Source organism: Acartia tonsa, chromosome 2 (assembly GCF_053477335.1).
Source record: "Acartia tonsa isolate MP-2025a chromosome 2, ASM5347733v1, whole genome shotgun sequence".
NCBI classification, from domain to species: Eukaryota; Metazoa; Arthropoda; class Copepoda; order Calanoida; family Acartiidae; genus Acartia; species Acartia tonsa.
Window position 1 is genome coordinate 25,102,675 of NC_137261.1, and position 12,513 is coordinate 25,115,187.

Genomic DNA, 12,513 nt, shown 5'->3' on the forward strand with positions numbered 1-12,513 from the left:
ATTTTGAGTGGTCACTCTGCATAATAGATTTGAACAATTATTTAGACACATGTATTATTATAATTACATATGATAAATAAATTATATTTTGCTCAAATTATTTAATCTTTTTCTGAAACGTGTTAAAAACACATGTATAGTATGGTAAATATGAAGTTGTCCACGAAACGGGGATTTAATCCTATGAATGGATACCATAGAAATACTATATGGATATGTACAGTGTACACTCAAATATACTATTATTTAATATTCACGCAACCTTGGCTCCAATAAGGGGGGGATTTTTAATGCAACCATCTCGTAATCAGTGAGCAAATGGCACTTACAATTCGAATTTCGATCTATAATTTTGCATGAGTAATCCTTGGTAGATCTATTTTCCCTAAATCAAACAAAAAGTTGGTAAAGTAACGGCTGGCGGCTCATCTGTTTTGCCATTTGTTTGATATCTATATTGCAAATTAGTCACGAAACCTCTCTCAACATAATACTCCTTTCTACTCCAAAACGCTATCAAACGGTTCTAGACGGTAGCTGTTGGTACTAGAAGTTTTAAAATTGGTTATTGCTATCATTTAACATGAATTAAACCAAAAATATGTTTTAAAAAGTTTATTCCTACGTAATTGATGATGGATTTAACCTGAAAATAGGCAAAAAACGGCTGAACGGCTTAGCCGCTAGCCGTTAATTTTCCAATTTTTTGTTCGATTTAGGGAAAATAGACCTACCAAGGATTACTCATGCAAAAGTTCAGATCGAAATTCGAATTCTAAGTGTCATTTGCTCACTGATTACGAGATGGTTGCATTAAACCCCCCCCCCCTTTCAACAACTTGGAAATACGATCGGATTTCTTGCAACTCTATAATCGTAACCAGAAAGTACGTAAGTCTATTTAAAACATGCTGATTTTTTATACTTCTTTGACAAAAAAGTATGTTAAAATTATCCTTTTCATCTGATGTTTGGAATACTAATTCTTATTTCAGTAAGGTACAATGTTATAAGCAAAGCATCGCTATAATCAAGTCATAAAAATGTATGTCCTTCAACAATATTCGTTTTGCTTCTAATTTTGTTTAAACTTATGCATTAATATTCTGCTTATTCAGTTCTGGCACACTACAAGTCTTGATGTTCTTTTGTCCTACCGTTTCAGAGCAGGAATAAGGTACAACCAACAAGCAAAATAAATCTAAAATAATATTTGGGGGGCAAATGGAGAGGTCGTCAATTTTACGATGTGTTGCCCCCCCCCCCCCCAAACGACAGCTAAAAAACACGTATAGGTTTCGTGATTTTTTCCGAATTAATTTCATTGTTGGTAGAAGCTGGTTTCTAAGCATCGCTTTTATGGATGTTGTCCTCCTTGTTAAATATTAAAATCTTGGAAAATAATTTGTTGACAAATAATTTATTTGTGTTTAAAAGATAAAGAGATGCTGAATAAACATAATTAAATATAAAAGTAAACAAAAAATTCTAGAATAAAGAGGAGTGGGTGTTGTTTCAAGAAATATACTAAAGAAGGCATATTAATGTGTGTGATATTATGAAGGGATCTAAAGGGATAAGACAATAGATGTACATCCCCAATGCTAATACACAATTACCTATTCTGTAGATTAAAATTATTGGTTAAAAAGTTTGAACACTCAACTTAATAAACCAACCAATCAAAACACAACAAAAGTTCCCAAAGCTGTTATGCTGCTGACGAATAAAAAACCTTATTATAAAACTATGGGGACTAGGGTAATAAACAGCCAATTGTCCCCTTTCTCTGGTATGCATGTCCTGTAAGATCTCCGAAGCAGAAACTGTATCAGTCGTTTAATATTATTCGGGGGAAACTTCGTATTGGTTCGAGGCTGGATTTGGGTTATTTATCTGTGGAGGAAAAAATGCTAACTCTTCAAATGAAAGGCCCTGGTGATGAAGTGCATTAAACGAAATTTTTAATAACAAACATAACACTGTGGGCTAGAATTGAATCAAGACAAAAGTAAGTGCCGAGCCCTGGGACTTATGTGGGGTGAAAAAAGACATAAAACCATGATTATTCCAGGTAAAACCAAAATATTTCAGCGGGGGCTTTTTGAGAAAATTAGATTTGAAAATTTCAAGTTCAATTTTCACCCCCTAGGAGTTGCCGCATAATCATGACAAGAAAAGCAAATATTTTTTATTTTGAATTTTGAACAACTTTGCTTTTATGAAGTCTTTCATAAAACCTCTCTATATATGATTTATTTTAGGCTAAGTTTTCGTGACCTTTGCAAAGCAATTGATAAAAATGGCCATTAATTAACTCCCTTTTGGAGTGGTTTTATGAAGAACATTATAAAAGCAAAGTTGTTCAAAATTTAAAATAAATGATATTTGCTTTTCTTGTCATGATTATGCGGCAACTCCTAGGGGGTGAAAATTGAACTTGAAATTTTTAAATCTAATTTTCTCAAAAAGCCCCCGCTGAAATATTTAGGTTTTACCTGGAATAATCATGGTTTTATGTCTATTTTCACCATACATAGGTCCCAGGGCTCGGCACTTACTTTTGTCTTGATTCAATTCTAGCCCACAGTGATAAAGAAAACGTGGTTCTGGAAATCCTATTAAACTGTTTTTAACCTATTTTTAAAACGTATATAAAAAATATACTATGACACCAGTAGAATCAGACTGCAGAGCCTAAATTTGAATTAAATCCCCTATAAACTTTTTTGGGGGGATTTAAATATTAATTTTTACTGTTGCCGTGATCATTTTGACCGAAGCAAAAGGTTTTTTTTTATTTGGGTAAAATTCGTAGCTTTTAGAGTGTTTTGCTTCATAAATATTGTATTCTGGTATAGAGTAAAATTAGGCCTTATGATTTTACTATAAAAATTCACTAAAAAGTTAATTCTTTATAATATATCAACGAATTAACATTAACATGTTTGTGTTCTCTCACTTATTTTAAAAACATAAAAAATGGCTGTAAAGGGTTAAATGACAACAAATGTTTATGCAATACGACAAATTTATTTTTGTCACATATACAAATGCGTTATAAAATAAGATTATTCAAACTTATTTTTTAAAATAATTTTAAAAAGAATGTATCTTTTATGTGTATGGTTTTCATTCTTTTCATTTTAATTAAATAAAAATTATTTAACTACATTGGAAATAAGTCACTTTGTGAAAACACTCTTTTTTTTGAATTGTTAGGAATTAAAATAAAACAACACTTCTTATTGGTTAGATTTCAGAATTATTTGTTTTATTGTAAACAGTTAGGGAGTTGAATCCATTTTTATAGAAGCAGAAACATAATCTATGATTATGGTTTGGACCCTCTAAAACTGTAATCTACCCTTCCACTTTCCCCTCTCTTGGTGAAGATATCTTCAACGCCGATACGATTTTTGAAAAGTAAGATTCCACTTTTGCCTCTCTTGGTGAAGATATCTTCAACGCCGATACGATTTTTGAAATGTAAGATTCCACTTTCAATAGAGGCGAAACTAGAATCATGGTTTACATTTTTAATATCTATGTTTCTGTAATCTTCCATTACTTTTTTAACATCGACATAATAGAAATATACCATACTATTTTCAAATTATGTCAATTATGAAAAAAAGCATAGATTTTATATATAATTTAAACATTGTTGTATATTCTTAATTAAATAAACAAAACATACAAAGAGCCTTTTATAAAAGATGTTTTGTTTATTTAAAAAAATACTTTTAAAAGTGTATCAAATGAGTAATCAAAATTATTTTAAGAAAGTCGTTTATTAATTAATTCAATTGTATATATTTGTAATTTTTTGTTCAATCTATTTCATCTTAATATTTCCCTAGTAATCTCTCACTGTGTATTATGTAAGTAAGCACTAAAAGGTTAATTGCTTATCTAATTGTGCATTTTTGTGGTAAATTACTGATCAATCACTGAACAATTTGGTCTGATTTGTGAGTTAAAAGTGGATGGAGTAAAGAAATGGACATTTATAGTAAAAGTTGCTTGTATCAGTTGAAGTGAAGAAAAAGAAGGAGGAGTAAGGGGGGGGGGGAAGTTCTGACACATTTGCGTAAACCTGGTGTATAGGGTTTATCTTTGGACTGAGAGGATAAGTTATTAGAAATAAAATCATTCTTATATGATGAATTTCCCCCAGATTTAAGATTTTTGTATAGGCCTCCAGGTTCCGGAGCTTCAGGCCTCCAGGTGGTCTCTGTACAGATAAAAATTAAAAATAAGATTTTTTGAAGAGTTAAAGGTTAACTTTTAAAACAAAATATGCTTCTTTTTGATTGTTATTCACATATTTGAAGAAAAAAACATACATATTTTGTCTCATAAGCTGACTTCTAACTCTTAAAATTTTTTTTTTTCATTTTTACCTGTAGAGAGACCACCTGGAGGCCTGGAGCTCCGGAACCTGGAGGCCTCTCCAAAAAATCTTAAATCTGGGGGAAATTCATCATATAAGAATGATTTTATCCCTAATAACCTATCCTCTCAGTCCAAAGATAAAGCCTATACACCAGGTTTATACAAATGTGTCAGAACTTCACCCACCCCTTAATCCCTTCCTTTTCTTAGACAAAGATTATTTTAAATGTGCATTTAATTCAAACCAATGAAAATTAAAACTGAAGTACAAAATAGAATCCAGAAATTTTGCCTGTCTATTTTGGCTTTCATTGTAGGTGAATTGAATTAATGTAAAGGTAATTCATATCTCAGGATTCTTTAAAACTGTAAAAATAGATTTAAATATATTTCAAATAGCTTAATAAATTAGATTCAAAGGCCTTATAGATTTAATCAACTTTGGGATAATGGTAAAGGACGATGGAAAATTAATTACCCTTGCCAAACCATTTCATTTTTAAGAAAAGGTATGATAACCAATCTGCCATTGTCCTATCACTCTCAGATAAAGTTTAACTTTGGCCTATGTTATATGTTATAGACATACTTAAGACTTAAAACTTAATGTAAGGAAAAGCTTTCACTTAAAGGGAGTGTGAACGTAAAAATTTCTCATCTGATTATCAAATCTTAACATTTTCTAAGCACATTTCACTACACTGATCAACCAAAAACGTCCTATTAACAAAAATATTAAAAAAAAATGCATTAATTTTATGGTATTTTGGGAGGGAAAAAGGAAAAAACAAGGAAAATCTGAACGTTTTTGTTTCTTAAAATGTGTGTAGGGGTATTTAACTTGTCATATACAGTTGAAACAATTGAGTTACTGTTAAGGAATATATTTTGTAATATAAAATTGCCAATTAGTTTTTTTATAACATAGTAATTAGGTAAAAAAGATCTATCTTAAATTTGTATTATTGACAAAAAAAATACCTCAAAGTCTAAAAAGGGTTGAATCTCATAGGTTATTTAAAATAATGATATCCTTTTTTATTGTGTTGGACAATAAATAACCCATTTTGAAGAATTAGTTTACACTTTTATCAGACTGTTTAAAAAGAAATATTGCACCTTTACCATTTACAAAGAAGGCGTCTTAACTTTTTTGCTTTTTATTTAAGATAGCTAGCCGGTTCTTTTAGTAAGTAGTAGATGTAAAATTGTCCATAGAATTTAGATATGCAATCGGTTTTTATGTAGACCTCTTATTTTTGAAGTAATTTAAGTTTTTTAAAAAAATAATTAAGTCGGTTTTAAGGTACGCAACAAAATAAAAGAAGAAAATTGCCAGTATGAACACAAATAGTAAGATCTTTAATTTGACACCTTACTTTTAAAATTCTGTTGAGTAATTATTGAAAAAATCTATTTTTTTAACCTCGGTTTAATAAAAACTTTAAACCTAAATATTTTCTCAAACAAACAAAAACAATATGGGTTCATATATACCTTTAGAATCAGAAAAATATTACGAATCCATTCTAAGCAAAATTGAAAAAAAGTAAAAACTTAAAAAAATAAAAATGGCCTAAAATATTATATTTTTACAGGCAATACTTAATTTTAACTATTAAACTAGCCAATCAAAAATCTCAAAAATTGACGAATCAGGAAGCTTCACCTCAAAACTTAACCAATAGAATTGACAAAAAAAGGATAATGTTCATACAATATATACAATAGATACTACAATAAAAATAGTGATACTTACATAACATGTAAAGAATGAAAAAGTATGAACAAATATGCTTCAGTCTGTTTATAAACTTTAAAACAATGCAGTTAAAAATGCATTATTGTTTCTTGTGTTTAAAAAAATATCTGTTTCAGTGTATGTACATTTGTTTAGGTTTTGATCAGGTTTTGTTCAAGTCAACCCTTTAAAGCCAAAAATTATGATTCTGAAAAAAAACATATTTTTTATTATAGTTTTCTAAAACTTTTTTAATTTTGCTTAGAATGGATTCGTAATATTTTTCTGATTCTAAAGGTATATATGAACCCATATTTTTTATGTCTGTTTGAGAAAATATTTAGGTTTAAAGTTTTTATTAAACCGAAGTTAAAAAAAATAGATTTTTTCAATAATTACTCAACAGAATTTTAAAAGTAAGGTGTCAAATTAAAGATCTTACTATTTTTGTTCATACTGGCAATTTTCTTATATTTTGTTGTGTTTTAGTATCTTAAAACTGACTTAATTATTTTTTTAAAAAACTTAAATTACTTCAAAAATAAGAGGTCTAAAAAAAAACCGATTGCATATTTGAATTCTATGGACCATTTTACATCTATTACTTACTAAAAGAACCGGCTAGCTATCTTAAATAAAAAGCAAAAAAGTTAAGACGCCTTCTTTGTAATTAAAGGTCGGCGAGAGATGGGCCATCTAAAGTTACTTGGATACTAATAAAATAACCTGTTTCTGCTTTGTTATTGTATTTGGTTTTCAATAAAAAATATTACTTATTTTATCAATTTTTAAGTAACTATACATTGGTTTACAGCAAGGATATTGTTAAAAGAAAGCTTAATCGTTAGGAAAAATAGAGAACTATGTAAAAAAGTTTAGTTTTAGCTTTAGAAGGAAAAAAAGACAATTAACTGCACATTTATATAGTCCGGATATTTTTTCTCCAAACTTGGACATAGTAAAATCGTCGGAAAAAGCCGTTTTTTAAGGAAACGAGAGACAGTTTTGCCCTATATTTGAGATTATATTAATGAGTAGATGTTAAGGTTTGATAATCTGATGAGAAATTTTCTCGTTCACAGTCCCTTTAAGCAAAGCTAACAAATAAAATTATGAAACATATCAGGGATATAAAGAGATAAGACAATGGCCGATAAATTAATGCACATCCATAATGATGACGCTCTAAATAACCTCTTCTGTAGATTAAAATTAGTGGTTCCAACGTTTATAAACACAATTTAATCAACCAATCAAAATTCAGTAAAAATCCCCAAAGCCAATGAATAAGAAAACGTTGTTGTAAAACTTTGTGTACTATTGTAATAAGCAGTCAGTTGTCTCCTCCCTCTCTGGATATAAATACTAAGAAAGAATAAAATGCGATGGTACTCTACAATTCACTTTTCTGCCTGTCCGTCATTCTGTCCATGATTTTTTATGATTTTCCAGTAAGGCTACGAAACCACTTAATATCCGCTGGATCAGACCCGTCTAATCCATACTTGAAACCATTTATTGTATATTATTATAGACATTTTTCTACAAATAGTAAAGTAAAAAGTTGTAATGAACACCAGTTTTGTTAGACTGGGCCTTCGCCCCTTCAGGACTAACAAAACTGGAAAAAACAGAAGCAATAAACAACTAATCTTGGCTGTTTAGTTTTGACAATGCCAGTTTTCATCAACCAATTAAGGGTACTACTGAAATTTAAACCCTCCCTTATTAGAGGCATAAGACATAGTTATAGAAACCTGCAAACCATAAGAATGATTTTTTTAGACATACATATAGACTTCTACCAACCCTTTTTGTAGAAAACGTCGCTTAGAAGAAATAACATTTTGTATGTATCTTATCAATTTATATTGTTATAACTCTTAATATAAAAAGCTTCGTCAAATGTTTTAAATGGACATTCAGAACTTTCTGATAACGATTACAGGGTGCTACTGTCCTTCTCATTCTGTTTTCTCATGTTATTATAGACAGAATTTATTAAATATTTTGTCCATTTTTCCCTCCCTGTAGACAACTTTTATTGTACCCAGGGAGGTAGGGAACATTGGACTGAAATCACCTTCTCAGCTGGTCCAAAACCTCTAGGTACTTTAATTCAAGTTTATCGACACCAGGGATCTGATGGGTTTAAGACAATAGCCTATAAATGGATGTACATTCCCAAAAATACCCCTACTGTAATTTGCCATCAGTGGTTGAAACGTTTCGACACTATACTAAATAAATTAACCAATTAAAATTCAGTAAAAGTCCCCAAAGATGTTAAGCAAACAAAAATGAAAACGTTATTGTAAAACTTTGGGAACTAGCATAGAGAGAGGTGGACAATGGACTGTTTATTACACTAGTCCCCAAAGTTTTATGATAACGTTTTCTTATTGGCTGGTTTAACAACTTTGGGGACTTTTATTGGATTTGGAATGGTATGGTTATTAATTACTAGCAGCTTCGCCCCTAGCCTCTAGGAGCTTTGCCCCATGAGGTGCTGCGCCCATATTTTATGAGCATCACCAGAATATTTTTTTTTGGGGGGGGGGAATTTTAATTTTTTGGGGGTTGGGGTTGTCCCACCCCCCAAGAAAATAGCTTAAAACCACAACAGGACCAATAGGTATATACCCTGAAGAGTAGAATCTGATCGGTTCAGTTGTTACTGAGATCTTAAGGGACAGCTGGATGGACGGACAGACAGACTGAAAGACATTGTTCTACTTTGTATTATAGATATTAGATCAAAATTCAGTAAAAGTCCCCAAAGTTGTTAAGCCAACAAATAAGATAATTTATGTTTTGAGATTTCTAATATAAAATTTACTTTAAGATAAACGTTTTCTGAAAAAATCGTTCTAGCTTCAAAAATAAGGAAATTACATCCATTTAACATTTTAATCAACCTTAAAAAGAAAGTTGTTAAATGAAAGGGTGATGTAAGCGAAAAATGACTTTGTCTTAATTAAAGTCGGAAATTTATTATTTAACAGGGAACATGCACAATTTTTTTTGCCATCTAACTCTAATAGGAGCTGAGATGATATGTGGGGGGGGGGGGAGCGTTGAACTATTAAGGTCCGGAAATGGGCCTGATTGTTAAGTGTTAGCAACCTTTATTTTTAGATCCTTTTTTTCTTAAAAACTTCAAACTAATAAAAATATAAAAAAAACTAACTAATATGTACCATTTCTACTATGTCAATTTAAATATATGATATGTTATCTTGAATGTATTATTCCAGTTTTGTCTCTATTGAAAGTAGAATGATACATTACTATTATGTCGATATAAATAAGGAAATCAATGTTTATGAATACGCTGATATGTAAACATGAATGTATGATTCCAGTTTCGCCTCTATTGAAAGTGGAATCTTACATTTCAAAAATCGTATCGGCGTTGAAGATATCTTCACCAAGAGAGGGGAAAGTGGAAGGGTAGATTACAGTTTTAGAGGGTCCAAACCATAATCATAGATTATGTTTCTGCTTCTATAAAAATGGATTCAACTCCCTAACTGGTAAATGTTAGATTTTACAATGAAATTAATTGTTTTGGAAAAAAAAATTATTTCCAATGAACAGAGTAATGTTTTTTTTATTGTATCAATATAAAGTGAATTGTATAAAAATGTTCTGTAAGCCACAATATTACCCGAAGTAAAAAAAAAAGCTTTTGCTTCGGTCAAAATGATTACAGCAACACTAAAAATTAATTTTTAAATCCCCCAAAAAAAGTAATTCAAATTTGGGCTCTGCAGTCTGATTCTATAGGTGTCCTAGTATATTTTTGACCACCCATTCAAAAATAGGTTAAAAACAGTTTAAGGTCGGCTCATTCAAGTTTTAAGCACTGGTGTTAGGAAAGGCTTTCTTACATAAAGAATAAATCAGTAAGTGTATTCATAAAATAATAGATAATATTATATTTTCTCGTATGCATTCGAATCCGGTGGATAGAAACCGGTTCTCATCCATACGAAAAAACTATGTCTAGCATCGTATTATATCCAGCTTTCCACGAATATAAAAATGTACGATCATAAGATTAAAACCAGGTTTTTTAGCCCGTGCCTGTGGCACCTCAGGGCTAAAAAAAACTGGTTTGATTGTACATTCTATATCCGCGGAAAGCTGTTTATAATACGATGCGAGCAATAACTATTATCGTTATACAAGGTTTGCAAACAATTTAATAATTCCCATGCGTTTGGACACACCTTTATAGAAAAGCTTCACTTTTAATTGTTTGCCTAAGGTATGATATTGTTTGTATTTATATAAAGAGTATCATATTAACACAGGTTTTTTTTCATAAGCGATAATCTTGTTCTTACACATTGAGTTGTTTGCTTAGTTATAGTGCTAGGTATAGGGTAAGGTGGTTTTGTTATCAGAGAGAGGGGATAATAGGTTGTTTATTGCACTAGTTCCCAAAGTTTTATAATATAGTTTTCATCTTTCAGTTGATTGTCAATACGTTTCAACCTAATTAAAGGATAATTTTGTGTATCATTACTTGGGATGTACAGCAAGAAAAAACTATAATAGTGTTCTAAAAACGATGACAACATCCATGAAATCCAAATTCATAAAAGTCATAAAATACATGTAATATTCAACATTATTAAGAAGTTTATATTTGTAGAAGAGCTTTGCTTTTGAAAAATTAAATATTGATATTATGGCCGCCAAACCAAAGCCTTTTTTGTATAATTCCCATCAATTTTTTTGAAGTGTTATAGAACGGTCTTTAAGTATTCTGTTTCTTACCTTAAAAAATCTTATTTGGTTAATGTTGCTGTAATAATAAGTTTTATTTTAATTTACAGAACAAATGTTTCTATTATCAGGTTTTATGAACATTTTAATTAAGTAGATCTTAAAGCTGTACACCCCTCTGCTGTAATTAGGAGTAGATTTGTTTTCTACATAAATATTTGCTCTTATAAATTATATATTTGTTTTTTTATTAGATCCTTTACTTAAATCATTATTTACACCAAGATTATTTTTTTAATAACTTCATGGAAAAGCATTAATTATTTACCTATCTAAGAAGGTTTATTTTGTTTCTCAGTTAAAATTATGGGTATAGTCCCTTATGGGGCCATTCTTCGTATTTTTCACAGTAACTTCTCTCCTATTTATAGCCCCTGCGGTTGGCTCTAACCCTGCGGGGCCAATTACCTAACCCTGAGGGGAAATTACCTAACCCAATTGTCTTAACCTCTTTTCGAGGAAGCTTTGTGTTTATCAAGTTCGAAATTAATTCCTTATCATTATCCTAAAATTAAGCGCAAATGTCGTCTTTTTTGACTTTCCTTCAGTAATAGACGCGGCATGGATTGTTTATATGCGCCCACGTTTTTCACTTTTGAAAGAGATATGAGTGTGTGAAGATTTCGGAGAACAAAATTGGGCCTATCATTGGTCTCATAGTGTGTGAACGACCCTAGTATACCAGGGATTTGAAACCATAAGAACTTCAGGTAGAATTTGTTAATTTTATTAGGAAGAATGGTGTATAGGACGATTATATGTAGTTTTAAAAAGGCTTTAGCCAGCTAAGCATGAAACTTAATTATGATTAATATATGTTTTAGTAATTTTTATGTGCCTTTATTTTGCATTTAACAATGATTTATTAAACCAAATAATTTTCCTTTAAAGCCAAAGTTTCCAAAGATTTTTTACCGTAGAGAAAAATGATTTTTAAAAAGCAATTAAGATTACGTGGTTATAAATAACTGGAATTATGAACTAATTGATTTTGTAATTTCAGGACTTTGAAATAATTTCATCAATAAATCTATATTCAAACCTGCTGTTGAAACTTGATGGTTCCTGGTATTGGGGGTTTGTATGTTCGCCAACTGATCTCGTGAACTTCCCGCTAATTCGGAAGTCAAGCTCAACCAAAGTGTCATGGTTGAGACAATTTCAAATGATTGGAGTTTGAAGGAGCTGCACAAGCGAATTTCAAATAACCTGATGGTTGAAGGAGCTGCACAAGCAATTTCAAATGGTTCTGAAGAATAGGCATTAGCATTCTTCAAAGAATCTGAAGAATAGGCGTTAGCATTCTTCAATAAATCAATAGCATATAGTGTATAGATGCAAAAAAACATTGACAATTTTTCTGTGAAATAATTACCTAGTGAATCAATATGGTGCTCACTAAAAAGCAGAAAATTGAGCGAGCTATCGCTATTGGCAATGAAAGGCTAGAGGTGTTTGACGAACAGATAAAAGTGTTTTATGAAAATCTAAAAGCCTGCCAAAGTTTTAGTTCATGTGAAAATGTGAATTTAAAATCAATTCGTGACATTTTTAGTGAGGTCAAGGACCAATCTGAC